Here is a 17,901-nt window from a genome sequence, read left to right on the forward strand (position 1 = left end):
GTCCAGAGTTGAACTGATTTTTTGGATTCCAGAGAACTGGATAAAGTGTTCCCAGAACTGGATCAGATGTTTTGGATAAGTTGAGTGGAAAGGTCTTTGAGGAATCCCAACACTCAGTTTTTCTGTGACCGTTTCCCATGACTTTTTTTCGAAATGACCTAGATCACAAGTATTGTGAAGCTTAGTTCATTTAAGTTTACTTTGAGATCTTTGGATGGAAGGTGCTATAGAAGTGCAAAATATCATTGCTACGTCCAATTGATTACTAGTTGTGAAGGCCAAGATCTGTATTCAGTGTTTACTGAGTGAACTGGACTTTGCCTGAGTAGGGACATCATGATTTGGGTCATAGTTAGCTGTTAGAAAGAAAATTGAGAAATAATTAAAGAGAAGCAGAAAAAAGATTCACTACATGATCTTAACAACTTTTTAATGTCTTCTCTCCACGAAGCAATGAATATCAGATGTATTTTCCTAATTTTCCTTTCCTTCTTTCTGCCTCTTCCCACCCTGCAATTTAATAATATATGTACTAGAGATGTCACAACATTTTAAATATGTCTGAACAGAGGCTGAGCCACAGCAATATCATGAGATACGATACTTTTGTTGTATCGGACGTACACAGGTATTGAGTTAATAACCACTATTGTAGTGGTGTTTGTTATATGTTGTACAAATACATTCTATTTGCATCCATATAATATGCTGTGATAGAAATTCTTATTAATCACAAGCTAGTTGGCTAAACAGATACATTGATCTACTCAAGGCAAAGAAGAATAAGTTACATCATGAAATGAAAATAGTTGACAGAAGGATCTTAGTTCAAGCGTCTTTTTAAAGCTTAGATGCAGTAGATAAAAAGCAATATCCAATTCTGCCCACAATGAAAAGTATTCAGACAATGTGGCCTTCTGGCTGCTATGACATGAACACCAATTACATGATATACTTTAACAGGAGATGAAGGTGTAACCGAAGCAATGCATGACTAGAAAATGAAATTGCAAAGAAAAAGAATAAAAAATGACTAGATGAGAGAGCTAGGCAAGAGTCAGAAAGATCAAGTTGAGCATTGAAATGAATAAGTGACACTGAACAAAGCATCTCTCCTGAAGATATAAGGGCAGGAGAGTTAAAGTGGTAATTGAATGAATTTGGTTTAAAGGGGAAAGGGATGGTACACTGACCATTACAAAGGCTTTTGGCTTAAGTAAATGAAAACCTATTCAGAAGCTATGGGTACAAAGCCTGTAAATAGCAGAAGACTGTAGAGTCAGACTGCAGATCATTGGCTCTGCACTAGACTGGAATGCCACATATTAACACTTATGGCTCTATAGGATCTATAATTAATCATTATATCAATTGAAATATATTCCTTTGAAATGTGCATACATGAATCTTTAAGACAAGAAAATGTCCAAATATTGACCCAAAATCAAACTTTTTCTGAAATGTATTAACATGTAGTTAACTGTCATGTAATTTGTATTTTTAATTTTGTCTCCATCCATGTCCTACTTTTGGCTCATATCAATGGAAATACCATGAGAGAGGTGGTTTCCTTGGTATTTCCAATCCAGCTGAAACCAGGAAGTGGTGATTCATCAGACACTTATATATGTAAGCAGAGTCAGGATGAGCTCTACCCTGACATTGGTGGAAAGAATTTCAGAGTGTATTTGCATAGGCACGCCTACCCCATCCCATGCTGCCGAGCTGTGGGACTGCTTTGTGACAGAAATGACTCAACCTCAGTTGAGTGGTACTTGCTAGACAAGGGACATGGGTTCCAAAACCCAGTGAATTGAGAGAGGCTGGGGACAGGTATCTGTGCCTGGTGGTGCAGTCTCCTTGTGGAGCCAGAAGCACCAGTTCCACCCCCTCCTCTCTCCATTGTGGAATGTCAGAGTTGATTTTTTTATTCCCTCAAGAATCTAAATACAGGTTACTGAGCTGAACTCATTTTGGGCTAATGGTGCACTAGCAGTGGGGCTCCCCTACTAAGAGCTGAGATCACTAAGAGTTGAAATCACTAAAGAGCTGAAATTACTGAGCTGAGAGCACTGAGTACTGTGCTAACTAGTGGGGGAGCCTGAAGCTATACTGTGGAGCAGAGTGGAGCGGCTGGTAAAGCGGAGCAGTTCGTGAAGAAGGCGGAAGCAGAACCCACGGAGAGGCAGGGCAGTTGGCCCCGGACCACGTAAGGTGCCCCTTTCTACCCACGCTGAGGGGAGGGACCTCTACAGATAAACTCTCGAACTCTGGGGTGGCATTGACCAAAGACTTTTGGGTTGTTGGACTTTGGGGTGATTGGACTTAAAACCCTAAGGGGAAAAAGGACAGTGCCAACCATACTTGGAGGTGGGTTTTTGTTTATGGTTTGTGTTATAACCCTGTTTGTGGTGTTTCTCCAATGGGATGCTGCATTGATTCCTTCCTTTATTAAAAAGCTTTTGCTACACTCAGACTCCGTGCTTGCGAGAGGGGAAGTATTGCCTCCTAGAGGCGCCCAGGGAGGTGTAGTATGTGAGTGTCCCAGGTCACTGGGTGGGGGCTCGAGCCGGTTATGCATTGTGTTACTGAAAGGGAACTCCTGGATACTGAACTCGGCCCTTGTTGCTGCCAACTCAGAGGGGCAGAAGGGTTACATATAGCAACTTCCAAAGATGTCAGACTGGTTCACAAACTCTTGTATGTTTCATAGGAGAAGAAGCCAACTCCTTAACAATAAGAAAGGGAAAATATAACAAGTTTGAAACAAAGAGAAAGGCAATTGTAAAATGTCTATATTAAGGCTGTAGCTACTTAGCTCTGCCAAATTTAAAAGGCCAGCTGCCTCTAATTCATGTTGTCTTAAATCATGCTGGAGGAAAACATTTCTGTAAGAGGGCAGCCCTTTAGCACGGGTGAGAGGGAAAGAGAGCAGTAAGGAGGGTGCCATTGCATGTTACTGCTATCATCACTGGAGATCCCTCAAGGTCTAGGATGATTTCTTTCACAGGTTTTATTTTTCATGGGTCCTTTGGTGACTGAAGAGTCCAATTCTTTAGACTCATTGGCAGACATTGCAGGTGGAGTTGGAAGAAAGGGTTGGGCCATGATTGCTATGTGACCATTGTCTTTCCCTTCTTTTCTGGCATTTTATTGTGACCAGGGCAAGGCGATTTTCCTCAAAAGTGGACATTCCCTCTCTGACAAGTCTTCACCAGTTATCACTATCCTCGGCTGCTGTCCCCCAGTGTGCAGTGTCAATGCCGCATCTCTTGATGTTTATCTTGAGGGTGTCTTTAAAGCATTTCTTTTGGCCTCCTTGTTTCCTTTCTCCTTCAAGAGTTGAGCATACAGCAGTTATTTTGATAAGTGCACATCAGGCATGCACACACAGTATCTGCTCCACGTCAGCTGGTGCTGGATAATTGGGACCTCAACACTGAAGATGTTGGCCTCTGTGAGGACACTGACAATAGTGCGATGATCCTCCCACTTTATGTTGCGGATCTTTCGAAGAAAGCGCTGGTGCTAGCATTCCAGGTTTTTCAGGTATTTTCTGTAGGTCACCCAACTCTTACAGCTGTAGAGGAGAGTTGGGATTATCACCACTTTATAAACTAAAAGTTTAGTATGTGTTCTGATGTTGTGAAGCTTGAACACCTAGTGAGACAGTCTGCCAAAGGCAAGGCTGGCACAACAAATTCTGTACTGAATCTTTACGTCTATGTCTGCCCTCTGTGAGAGATGGCTGCCAAGATAGGCAAAGCATTCTACATTTTCCAGTTCTTCTTTGTTTGTATAGATCTTCCTTGCTGGGTCTGATGATTGACTAGGGACTGGCTGGTGGATTCAGTAAGATTCTAGTAAGAATCTTCCCAGTAATGGAGAGGAGGGCAATGCCTCAATAGTTGCCATAGTTGGCTCTGTCTCCTTTTTTGAAAATGGTGATGATGTTAGCATTACGTAAATTAGCAGGGATTTCTTTGGTGTACCAGATTTTGAGGACCAGCAAATGAAGCTTGTTAGTCAGTGTTTCTCCCCCGACTTTCGGTACTTCAGCTGGTATGCCATCAGGACCTGGTGCTTTATTGTTCTTCATTTGTTTAATTGCTTTTCAGACCTCCTCAGGTGTTGATGGGTTGGAAGAGTTTCCCAGATTGAGTGCTGAGGGATGGAGTCAATGGTGTCATCACTCTCAGTCGATTTTCAATTTAGAAAGTTTTAGTAGTGTTCCTTCCACTCTTTGATGGATTCATTATCTTTAAGAAGGGTACTGCCACCTTTGGATCTCAGAGGTGTGAGGCCACATGAGCTTGGTCCACATAGGGTCTTTGTCTCACAGAAAAAACTCTGCATAACATGTCTGTCAGCGAATGTTTGCATTTATTTTGCTTTGTCCTTCCACCATTTGTTTTTGATTTCTTGGATCCTCCTTTGAACTTCAGCTGATGGAAAGAGCTCTGCTTCTGACTGGATAGTGGTTGGTTTTGCCAGTCACAGAAAGCTTTTCTATTCTGGTCCAAAAGGGCTGTAATCTCAATGTTGTTGTTGTCAAACCAGTCCTGATGGGGTCAGGTACCAAGGCCAATTGATTCCTCACAAACCTTATCAATGGTCTGTTTTAGGACTTCCCAGTCTTCTTTGACACTTGTGTTGTCATTTCCAGGTGTGAATATGGCCAGTTTTTCATTGAGGAGTGTTTGGAAGTTCTCTTGGTGCACTGATGCTTGGTGCACTGATGTTGTATTGCCATCTGTGTGATTTGAATTGCTTTTTCTATGTTTTGGTGCAGTCCTGATGGACATGATTGACCTTACCATGTGGTGGTCAGTCCAGCTCCTCTCGTGACACAGGTGATTTGGACATCTCTTAGACCCTGTGTTCTTATAGTGACATAATCTAGGAGGTGCCACTGTTTTGAGCAGGGGTGTTGCCAAATTGTTTTGTACTTGTTGCTTTGTCTGAAGATTGTGTTTGTGATCACAAGGCATGCTCTGAACATTTGCTGAGTAGAAGGATGCCACTGGAATTATTCTTACTCACTCCTTCCTTCCCAATGGTGCTACTCCAGACATTAGAATCTTGGCCAATTTTTGTGTTAAAGTCCCCTAAGAGGATTATCTTATCTGTTTTTGGAAACGATGACAATTTTATAAAGGTCAATGTAGAAGGATTCTTTTTGTTCTTCTTTAGTGTCAAGAGTTGGTGCATATGCACTGAGGATAGTGGCAAATGACTTATTCACCAATTGGACATGGAGGATCATAAGGTGCTCGTTGATGCTGACGGGGAGTTCATTCAGGTGGTTGACTAGAAGGCTTTTGATTGCAAAGCCAACACTGTGTATTCGCCTGTCGCTTGCTGGTTTTCCTTTCCAGAAGAAAGTATAACCACCACCCTCTTCCCTCAAGTGGCCTTCATCTGCATGTCTTGTTTCACTGAGAGCTGCGTTGTCGATGTTGTACCTCGAGAGTTCTCAGACAACAATTGCTGTTCTGCATTTGGGTCTTTCACTTTTTGACTCCTCTAGTAGGGTATGGACATTCCAGGTTGCAAGAAACATTTTTGTTTCTTCTCCACCTTGATGTGGTGGAGAAGCTTGTGTATGCTTAAGGCCCTAAGAGTGATGCCATCTGGAGTCCTGTACTCCTGGTAGAGTCACCCATGGCTACTGCTAAAAGCTATCAGTCACAGTATATACATAATACCCCGCACTGAAATGTCTTCATCTCCGGAATGAAAGGTATTAGTTTTTATACAACATGCAGCAACTAGGCAGAAAATGAAGAGTAACAAGAAACTGAAGACATAGGGGGAATCAGAGGGGTATAGTGTAATTACTCACTTGGAAAATATCACAAAACAGTGGAACTACACTTCCATTGTTCTAAACAAAGGGTTTTAAATGTCTGGCCACTTGGCTTTGAATCTTATCTAAAAGACTTCAACTCTAGAAGAACATATGCCCTGTAAATAGAATAGGCTTCTGTTGCAAGATTCAGATCTGGAAGCCCGAAAAGTTCAGAATAGTTAGGTTTTGGTTCAGTCTATTATAGAATGCTATCTGAGGTATTTAGATGTCACTTATTGCTATGATGTCTAGTCACCAAGAAAAGGTCCAGTTGTGAAATTCAGATTAAGTGTGCTTTCTGAATCTTCACAATAGCCAGCGGTGTTTTGGTCATCTATGACCATCATCTACTTAATCATCAATACCAATTCTTGAAGCATCTAAGTTTTTGCTTGAGCTCTCCTATGCAATTATTCTTAAGCTATGAGAGTTGGTAAGCTCACATCTCAAGGCAATATTACTGCAAGCAAACAGTGTTGAGATTTTCCAAGGAAGATAAAATTAGATAATTGGCATTTTCCTAAAGGACCTTACAGGTTTGCCCTTCACTAAAACAGCTACCCGGTAGTTAGAGAGTAGGGATTTTAAATTTTTCTTTTTTTTTACTTTTTTTTTACTTCCTACTTCCTTTTTAATATCCTACAAAACAGAGGAAATGAAACCATAATGCAGACACATTAAGTAGTATTGAAAGTTTTAACTTAGAAAAAAGAGCATTCTTTTTGTATGGATGTTTTTGTCAGGATTTTAACAATATGTGCTTGGTCAGCATATATTTATGTAGTTTCCATTTCTTTATCTTCATATTTTGTGGGAGGAGTTCCAGGAAGTTCCAGTCAGGAAAAAACAGTTGAAAATTGGGGGAGGTTGTTTTTTTTAGCCCCAAGAGCTCAATTTCCCCTGAATTTTCCATGGTGATTAACTTAAATTTCTGGAGCTGAGGAATAAAAATCAGGCGGCAGAAACCTATATCCAAACTACCTTGTGCTGTTGTCATGTAAGTGTTCACAAGCATTGTTAGGCTGAGTCAGAATTTGGATGAGAGACCGTGTTAGGCAAGTTAGCTTCCCCTCTACAGTCTCCAAGAAACTTTTGACAAAAGCCCATAGAATCATAGGACAGAAAGAGACCTCAACAGGTTCTCTAGTCCAGTCCCCTGCACTCACGGCAGGACAAAGTATTATCTAGACCAGTAGTGGGCAACTGCTTCCCACAGCTCCCATTGGCTGAGAACGGCAAACCATGGTCACTGGGAGCTGCAGGCAGCTGTGTCTGTGGATTTTCAATGTAAACAAACTGTCTCACGGCCCTCCAGTGGATTACCTTGGTGGGCTGCATGCAGCCCACAGGCTGCCCACCACTGAGCTGACCATTCCTTACAGGTGTTTGTCTAATCTGCTCTTAAAAATCTCCAATAATGAAGATTCCACAACCTCCCTAGGCAATTTATTCCAGTGTTTAACCACCATGACAGTTAGGAATTTTTTCCTAATGTCCAACCTAAACCCTGCTTGCTGCAATTTAAGCCCATTGCTTCTTGTCCTATCCTCAGAGGATAAGAAGAACAATTTTTCTCTCTCCTTCTTGTAACAACCTTTTATGTACTTATCATGTTCCCTCTCAGTCTTCTCTTTTCCACAGTAAACAAACTCAATTTTTTCAATCTTCCCTCACAGGTCATATTTTCTAGACCTTTAATCATTTTTGTTGCTCTTCTCTGGACTTTCTCCAATTTGTCCACATCTTTCCTGAAATGTGGCATCCAGAACTGGACACAATACTCCAGTTGAGGCCTAATCAGCGTGTAATAGAGCAGAAGAATTACTTCTCATGTCTTAAAAAAATATGAAAATGTATAAGAGAAATCTTTGTGTAAGGGGGGCAATGTCTTGCTGTAAGTTAAAAACTTGTTAAACCATAGGAAACAAAGAGTATTTCTACACTGTGGCCGGAGGTGTGGCTGCAGCTTGGGTAGGTATACACACACTAGCTTTAATTGAGGTAGAAGGGCTATAAAATAGAAGTGAACACATCTCAGCATAGACCTCTGCACAAGTGTACAAATCTTCCTGGAACCCTGAGTATATATTCACATTGCTAACCCAATCTTCACTGGACTTTAGCCAGCCTAGCTAGATTAAAGCTAGTGTGAGTATGTATATGTGTTGCAATCACACCTCCAGCTGCAGTGTAGACGTACCCAGTCATACTGAGAGGTGTTCTTGAGAGTTTAATAGTGCCCCAGAGTTGCAATTGAGATGAATATTTTCAAATACATTATTAGCTATTTGGAGGATGAATTGGGTGATGAGATGAAATTGGCTTAGACACTAAATTACTTTGGCTATTGAAAAAGACAGAGGATTATGAGATATTTCAGATGTGCATAAACACATGGGAGAACTAGGCAGCATGATGACAGATGAACTCCAACTTGGATAAATGTGAGATATGCCAATGTGTACTAAGTAGTCTAAACTTCTGGCATACACTGATTAAAACTGACTGTGTCAGATTCTCTGATGAAAAAGATTTAAGAGTCCCTTTGGATAGTTCCATGAAAAAAGTCTTGCAATGCCCAATGTGCAGTGACAGACTAGAGTGAAGAGATGGGATACTATCTCTCTACCTAAAGGATTCCAGAGATTCTAGTAAGACAAAAATTCTGAGTGGAAAGGATAACACGGTTGAATCTATATGGATACAAATCCCAACTGTAAGAATGTAAATATATTAATGGGGCTATGCTACTGGTCTCCTGAGCAAGGAAAGGAAATTGAGTGTACAGCGGTGGAAGAGACCAAAAAGGCAGCAAAATCTAACAAAATGATAACAATGGAGACTTCAACTACCTGCATATAAACAAGTTAAACGGGACAAACTTTAGTGAAATAATTTCTTAACACCATAATAGATTGCTGCTTGGGACAGCCACTGCTGGAGCACTCGAGAAGAGAAGCTTATCTTCATTAAGTTTTCACCAACCCACAGGAGATAATTCAAGAAGTGACAGTAACTGAGCCATTAAGTAATAGTGACCAAAATATAATTAGGTTCCATATCCAAGGGCAGAGAAAGGGAGATTACAATAAAATAAGGTTAGTTAAAAAGGCCCTAAAGTTAAAAATAAAAGAGGTAAAATCCTTAGAGGTGGCATGGATACTCCTTAAAAAGCAGTAATAGTCACAGAAGGTACCACTGAGCAAAAGAGAACAGGAAGGCAAAGAGAAAACCTATAACATGGCTAAATGGCAAGGCTATCTGAGTGGAGGGAAAGTCCTAAATTTGGAAATCTGACCTTGGTGAAGTCAGTGAACAGGAGCAATAATTGGAACAGGTAATGTGTAAGAGAGAAATTAGAAAGGCCAAATTGGATTTTGAGAGCAAATAGTTAAAGGTGGGAAGACAAATGATGAGAGAGTCTTTGGGCATGTCTACACTTCAAGCTTCGGAGCAGGGAGGTTGTTCCCAGCTCAAGGAGATATACTTGTGATAGCTCTCATTGGACTAGTCTGCTAATGTAGAATGTAGCCAGGATAGTACAAGCTGCAAGAGAAGCTAGCCACCCTAAGTACATACTGTCACAAGATATACCTTTCCCCCAGGATGCAGCCTGGGAGCCATTGGAACCATTTGGCTGGGTTGGCCTCCCAGACTGCTCCACTGGTGATACCCAGTCAGCCCCTCTGGGCCCTTGTATCACCCAACATGAGAGCAGGTGGTGCTACACACCCAACTGCTTCATCTAAGCCACTCACAGACCAACAATGAAGGCACCAACCAATTTCCCTGCTCCCCAGCCGTGCATCCCTACTGGAGTATAAACCCAGAATTATACTATCTTCAACTTCACAGGGCTCTGTACAGTGCAATCTCCTTAAATTAGTTCACTTCCCCCTCAATGTGGAGAAGATATGCAACAGCCCTTGCTAACAGAGCCAAGATTCCCTGACACTGCACTTAAAAACACACTGGTTAAGTTAAAACATAAAACAAGTTTATTAACTTCATAAAGATAGATTCTAAGTGATAGCAAACAGATCAAAGCAGGTTACCTAGGAAATTAAACAAAACCACCATCTAAGACTTATACATACTAGATAGGATTTGAATCAGCAACATCTCACCCTGACTGGTGATACAAGCAGGCTTGCAGATGCTTGAGGCACAAACTGCCTCTGCTTTTCAGCTTGGGATCCCCTCCCCCGTTCAAAGTCTCTTTGTCTTCCAGAGGTTCTTTTAGGTGTTGAGTTGTGGGGGAGTGAAGACAAGTCATGATGTCACACCCCAATTTATATAGTTTCTCCATATGGTGGCAACCCCTTTGTTTCAAGCCAGGTTCCCAGCCCAGTTTGTGGGAAAATATAGGTACCAAAATGGAGTTCAGTATCATGTGGTCTGGTCACAATACCCTGCATGCCTTGCTGAGTCATAGCAGCCATTATTTACAGGCTGGCTGAAATGTGCCCAGGTGAAGACAAGCCCTTTCCATGGCTCACTGTCTTTGCTGATGGGCCATTTCACTTGAATAGGCCATTCAGATGTGCTGGCTAGCCTGAATGCAAATGAACCTTTGGGTGTTACCCAGGAGTAAACACATTTGAAATACAAATGCATAATCAATATTCATAACTTCAGATACCAAAATGATAGTCATAATTATGGATAATTATAGGATAATTATATTTATATTTATAAATTATAATTATATTTGGTAAATCATAACTTTTTCATAGACACCTCACATGACACATTTTGGACAAGATGCATTGTAATTATGTCATAATCATATCACTATGATGAATATGAGATAGAGTGTCACACATACCTAACTGAGACCCTGTGTACCTATTCAAGACGGCTGGCCTGTTCTGCTGCTCATGCCTCCAGAGCTACATTCTATTTTTAGTCCACTAGTTCAAGAAGAGTTAGCATAAGTATGTCTCCTTCAGCTGCGAATCACACTCAAGCTTGAAGTGTAGACATACCTAAACAAGAAATAGGATGCCAACAGAAGAATCACTGGGTCCAATAGATCACCAAGGGTTAAAAAAGCAATTAACAGGATAAAAATATAGCTGAGAAGCTAAATTATTTCTTTGCATCAGTCTTCACCCCAGAGGATGTTGTGTTGATATCTGCCTCAGATTTTCTTTGTTACTGATAATAAAGCTGAGGTAGAAGAGGTGCTGGAACATACTAGTAATTTATAAAGCAATCAGTCCTGAGGCCCAAATAGTACATCTGGAGTTCAGAAGGAGCTTAAGCATGAAATGACTAAGCTGCTAACAAAAATATGCAATCTCATTAAAAACAACCACTGTTCCAGAGGATTGGAGGGCAGAAAAGGTTGCATCTAGATTTTAAAAAGTCTATAGGGGTGATATGGGGGAATTATCAGCCTTATTTCTGTAGCAGACAGATTGGTTGAAATGACAATTAAAAGCAGAATAACAAAACACCTGCACAATCATAACATGATGGGTCTAACCAGCACAAATTCTGCAAAGGAAAATGGTGTCTTGCTAATCACTCAAAATTCTTTGAATGTGTCAATAAAGTAGTGGATGAAGGAGAGCCAGTATGCATAATATATTTAATCTTCTAAAAGGCCCTTGACAAGGTCCCACAGAAAAGGCTGCTAAAGAAGTTAAGTCGTTCTGAGGCGAGAGTCAAAATGTTATCATGGATCAAAAAGTGGGTAGGAGATAGAAAGCAGAGTAGGAATAAATGGAACATTTTTGTCATGGCAAAAGGTTAACAGTAGGGTGCCTCAAGATTCCATATTACGTCCTGTGTAGTTTAATATATAATAGGCTGAAAAGGAGGGTGATTAGCAAGAAAGCAACTTTTGCAGATGTTACAAAGATAATTAGTTTAGGCAGGACCAGAAAGGATTGTGAGGCTCTTCAAACTGACCAAAACAAGCTAGGTGAATGGGTAAGATGATGGCAAATGAAATTCAGTGTTGATAAATGCAAAGCAATGCATATTAGAAAGAAGAAAATTAAACTGCTCATACACCTTACAGAGTTTTTTTTCTAAATTAACTGCACCAACTCAAGAAAGGGATATTGGGCATCATTGTAGACCACCTGATGAAGACCTCTGCTCAATGTGCTATTACAGTCAAAAAAAGCAAACAAAATGCCATGATGCATAAGATATGGGTGGTGAGCAATAGAATGAGAGAGTTATGATGCCTTTATTTAAATCAATAGTGCAGCCTCACTCACGGTATTGGTGACCCTATCTCAAAAAGGATATTTGCAGAGCTAGAGGGGATTCAGATAAAAGTGATTGAAATGATCAAGGGCATAAAAAACTCTCATATAAAGAGAAATTGAAAAGATTGGGACAGTTCACCTTAGAAAATAGATGAATAAGATTGGGAATAGTAAAATTATATGACATAATGAATGGAGTAGAAAAGTTAGATCAGGAACCTCTGTTTTCCCTATTTCATAACAGAAGAACAAGGGGAGAGTCAATTAAATTAAAAGGTGGGAAATTCAAAACTGATGAAAGGAAATAATTTTTCACATAACACTTCATTAAGATGTGGAACTCATTGCCACATGAAGTCATTGAGGGCAAGAATTTAAGGAGAGAAAAGGAATTGAACATTTATATGGACAACAAGACAATACACAGTTATCATGATTACTGATAATAATTTTGAAAGGGATATTAAGCCTTGTGCTTCACAGTTTAAGCCAATCTTACGTTTCAGTGTAGCAGTAGGTGTTAAAAAGCAAATAGGATACAATGTGAATTCATAAAAGTGGGACAGAAAATAATTCAAAATATAATTAAACAATAATATCACATTCCCTTTCCTATCTGCAAATATACAGATACCATTTTTTAACAAAATTTTCAAAAGTTGGTTTCTAATTTATAGCCATAAAATCTGCATAGGTAGTCCTCCTTTGGATGTGCAAACGTGCCTTTACATGCAAAATATGTAAATACATGCACCCTATAGGCACACGTGATTAGTTAAAAATTTTACAAGTACAAATATCTCTGTAAGCTTGCAAAGGTGCTCTCTGTATGTCTACAAAGAGGCAATTTAGGAACCAACCTTTGAAAACTCATAACACACTTTTGGATTCTTCCAGATGAAAAGTACTTAGATAAAACCTCAGTCCTACAAAATTGCAGGCACATAAGGAGAGCCTAAAGTCCTGATCCTGCAGATTACACTGCAGAAACATAGAAGTCAACCCACACAGAGTCACTTGCAGGTTTGAGGCCTAGATATACAGTCTAGTGTTGTTACATTCTTCCAAAATGTTTAGTTGAATTCATTTCAGTATTGCTGTTTCTTTAACTACTAGAAAAAGTTTTGAAAATATATCAATTCAGACTTACTACACTCACAAACAACATAATGGAATATCAAATCCAAGTCCTGTAAGGGATTTATTGCAGACATAGTATATTTTGAATCTAAAGCGTAATTGCTCTGCCTACACAATATGTTTCTTTTAATAGATCAACGTTCTCTAAATATTGTATCAACTATGGCTGTTTTCATAGCTCCTTGTTGTCTGAACCATGGGGTGGAAATTCAAAGATTCATATCATACTCAGCAAATCTCAATTGGAATTCCAAACCTCACAGTATTAAGCAAATCTGTAGGCTATTATCTAAGGAGCTAGACTTAAAAGACATTAGTTTTTATATTCACATTTTCAGTATATGTTCTCAGCTTCATGTACACATGATTTTTCTGTTGTCTCTTGTGTGTGAACACATACACAAGCAAACGTGTGCCTGTTGTGAAGAGGTAACTAAATAGAATTAAGTATTTTGCCATGCCTTAATTTCAAGGCCCTTTACTACAGAAAACGTGCCCCATTTACTTGAATTTATGTGTGTGTATACGCACATGTGTATAAGACAAAACACAAATGATTTGATGCTGAGCCTTTTTTCCCCTCTTTCATGCTGCTCAAGCTGTCTCTAGAGAAATAATGTGGCATTTTTGCCCATTTCTCATTATAGGAATCTAATGAGAACTTTAATTAGTATCATGAATTTTTTCTATATATCTCAAATTTTACAGTTATCTTTCAGTATTTTTCAGTCCTGTTTCTCCACTATGTCTTGGTCATATTATTTCTCTAAAATGATGGATATAGTGGTGTCTTGACTTGGATTTAATTCAGTTCATTTTATCACTAAAATATATGTGACCAAATCAACCAAGAAACTTCAAAATATAGTTATTAATATTCAGATCGTCTAGTCATGTAAAGGGATACTTTCTCAGCTACAGCTATGTGTAATTCTTCCAATATTGAGAGTCTCTATTCAGCTAATGTATGGAGCTCCTGTTTAAAGACAACCCCTCATTTTTTCCTCATTTTTCTCTGTAATTGTCTCCCCTTTCACTTCTGAAATTACAACTATTTTAGAGGAAATGATTTCCTCCTTTCCTCGAGTTTGAGTCCATGTGGGGTGGAATTTATTTTGAGAACATAATGAAAGCTTTTGCCTACTGCCTTGTGAAATGATTATTGGAACACAGAGCCTGCTCCTGCTGAAGTTAATGAGGCCCAGATCCACAAAGGGACTTAGGTGTAGCAATCCTCAGTGTTGCAGCTCCTAACTTTTAAGTGCCTAGAAAATCACAGGAACAACACTGCAATCCACAAAGCCTGAATTAGGCACCTAGGCTTCCTATACAGTGAATGGAGAGATATAGGTGCCTGAGAATGCAATCTGCAAAGCCAGCATGCTAGGTGGAAAACAGCCAAAGGGAGATGCCGATGAGAAGGGTGTGTCCCAAGCCCCACCTCTGGGTCAGAAATAGGCATCTAAGTCTGGGAAGCAGGGAGGCGTACATCCCAGCAGGTGATCCAAGAACTGGGGGAAGATAGGTGCTCCTCTGGAAGCATGTGAAGCAAGAATACTTCACTACAACATTTAGCCTACTGTACTCACTTGGGATATCGGAGAGCCTGTGTTCAAATTTCTTCTCTCCCTAATGAGCAGAAGGGATTTGAACAAGGTTCTGCTACCTCATAGATGAATGCATTGACCACTGGGCTATACAGTCATTCTTGTTCTATTGCTGGCACATGTAATATTTAAAGTTGAGAAATTTTTAAGGTGACCTGCATTAAACCATCCCATAGACCGGTGGTCAAAGCACTTCTCTTGAGAGGTAGTAGATCCCTGTTCAAGTGCCTTCTCCTCATCAGGCAGGGGTTGGGATATGAACATTGGATCTTCTCCCAAGTGACTACCCTAACCACTAGACTAAAGGTTATGAGGGAGGCTCTTGTTCTCCCGAACTCCTGGCTCTTTTGTGTGGCATTAAGCAGCTTGTTTTGTGCAAAGTTAGGCAGTCTCTGAGCACGCTTACTGGAGCAGGCCCCACATGCAAATTGGGTGGAGGAATGCCCTTTGTTTGTGGCTTGCTCTTGGGCTCAGATGGGTGATAGATTTCCAAATGCTTAGCATGGGGGCTCCACCTTCATATGTGAAATTTCTCTCTTAGAGGCAGGTAATAAGGTCAGTCGACCCTGGGACTTAGGAGACCTGGGTTCTATTCTGTGTTTAGCCATTGCTCTACCAAATTACCTTGAGCAAGTCATATTACTTCTCTATGTATAAGAAATAGGTATTACTGCATTAAGCATTGATATGAAGACTCAGGTAGATTTTTGATCTTGTCCATACCAAGCAAACTATGTATATGCACTGCAACCATTACTGAAATGTATAGGTCATATTCATCACAAAATAAAAAACATTACCAGTAAGGCCATGTAAAGCAGTATAGGGGAACACTTTGTTAATGCTTCATTGTGTTTTTATGAAGTCTGTGACCCATCTTCAACAGGGAGGCTGGAAAATAGAGAAGACACATCAAAGGTGGGAATTAAAGGGATTATTTTAATCAAACGTGTTCAATTTATTAAGATGGTGAATTCTGTATATAAAGTATGAAATCCTTAGCACATTATAATCCTTAAAGTACAAAGGAATCTTCTGGACCTGAGGCTTAGCTTCATCTTAAAATAGTCCAATAGTCCTGTTGTTTCCTGAAACATTCAGATTGTGTGATTTTTGTTGATTCTTAACACCACAACTGCAGAGGGAGGGGCAAAAGAGTTTACAAGCAAGTTGGAAATGTGTGCTTTTCTTTAGCACAGTTCACTGGAAATGAAGATGTCTATGTTCTATTCCCACATCAATGGTCAGCCCCTAAAGCCTGATGTACACTGAAAAAGTTATACCAGTATAACTATATTGATTAGGGGTGTCATGTTTTTTAAAATATAAGCCCTACTGTGCACAGAGATATAGTGGCATAAAGATTATACAGGTATAACTGTGTCCACTCTAGGGGAAGGTTTGCCACTTTAACTTTACCAGTATAGTTATAGCAGCAAAACATTCTATTGTAGATTAACTCTAAGTCACCATATAACTTTGGACAAGTCACTTAAAGTACCTTTGGGTTGTGGGTATTTATATGGTATAATAATTATTTCAAAGGGATGTTCATGGTGCTTAATCATTGTTTTCAAAGCACATTAAGATGCACACATGAAAGGCAATACATACAACTACTAGTAGTGGTTTTAAATTTGAAATATTCTGCCTTATTTTTTAAATATAATGATTATCTACTGCAAAAGTAAGCAAACTTGTTTGTCTGAGGGATTTGCTGAACAAGAAGTAGGACTGAGTGGACTTGTAGGCTCTGAAGTTTTACATTGTTTTGTTTTTAAGTGCAGTTATGTAACAAAAAAAATCTGCATTTGTAAATTTCACTTTCATGACAAAGAGATTGCACTACAGTACTTGTATGAGATGAACTGAAAAATACTATATCTTTTGTTTATCATTTTTACAGTGCAAATATTTGTGATAAAAATAATATACACTTTGATTTCAGTTACAACACAGAATACCATACATATGAAAATGTAGAAAAAACATTCAAAATATTTAATAAATTTCAATTGCTATTCTATTGTTTAACAGTGTGATTAAAGCTGTGATTAATAGCAAATAATTTTTGAGTTAATAGCATGAGTTAACTGCGATTAATCTATAGCCCTACTTTCTATTATGTCTTTGTTGTTCTATGTACAGAACCCTTGTCAAACAGGGCTATCAGTGGAGTAACTTACATTAGCACACAATTCACTTGAAGGGAAAAAATAAGTAAAGGTAAATGTTCATTGATAACTGGAGAAATGGTCTGAAATAAATAGGATGAAATTCATAAAGTCAGATGTGAAGTACTCCATAAAGGGAAATGACTGCTTAGAAAGGAGTACTTCAGGAAAGGATCTAAGGATCATAGTGGATAAAAAACAGAATGTGAGTCAGCAATGTAACATTGTTGCTAAAAAGCTAACATCATTCTGGGGTGTATTAGTAGAAACGTTGTAAGGAAGATGGGAGAAGTCATTTTTTCACTGTACTCAGCACTGATAAGGTCTCTATGGGAGTGCGATGTCCATGTCTGGGCAACCCACTTTAGAAAGATGTGGACAAATTGGAGAAAGCCCAGAGAAGAGCAACAAAAATGATTAAACTTCTGAAAAACAAGTCCTACAAGGAAAGATTGAAAAAAATGGGTTGATTTCAGTCTGGAGAAGATAAGACTGAGGGGAGGGGACATAATAATCAGGGCTGACTTTAGCAAGTGCGGGGCCCGATTCGTACTCACCCGGTAGCGCTCCGGGTCTTTGGCGGCTCTTCGGCAGCGGGTCCTTCACTCGCTCTTGGTCTTCGGCAGCACTCAAGGACCCGCTGCCGAAATGCCATCGAAGACCTGGAGCTCTGCTGGGTGAGTAAAAATTAAAAAGGTGCTGGCATAGGGGCCTCTTAGGTGCTAGCGCGGGGACCTCTTAAGCATGGGGCCCGATTCTGGAGAATCGGGCGAATCGGCCTAAAGCCGGCCCTGATGATAATAGATTTCAAGTATGTAGAAGGTTGTTATAAAGAGGAGGGTGTTAAATTGTTCTCCTTATCCACTGAGGACAGACAAGAAGTAATGGGCTTGATTTGCAGC

Source organism: Gopherus flavomarginatus, chromosome 2, assembly GCF_025201925.1.
Source record: "Gopherus flavomarginatus isolate rGopFla2 chromosome 2, rGopFla2.mat.asm, whole genome shotgun sequence".
In the NCBI taxonomy this organism is placed as follows: Eukaryota; Metazoa; Chordata; order Testudines; family Testudinidae; genus Gopherus; species Gopherus flavomarginatus.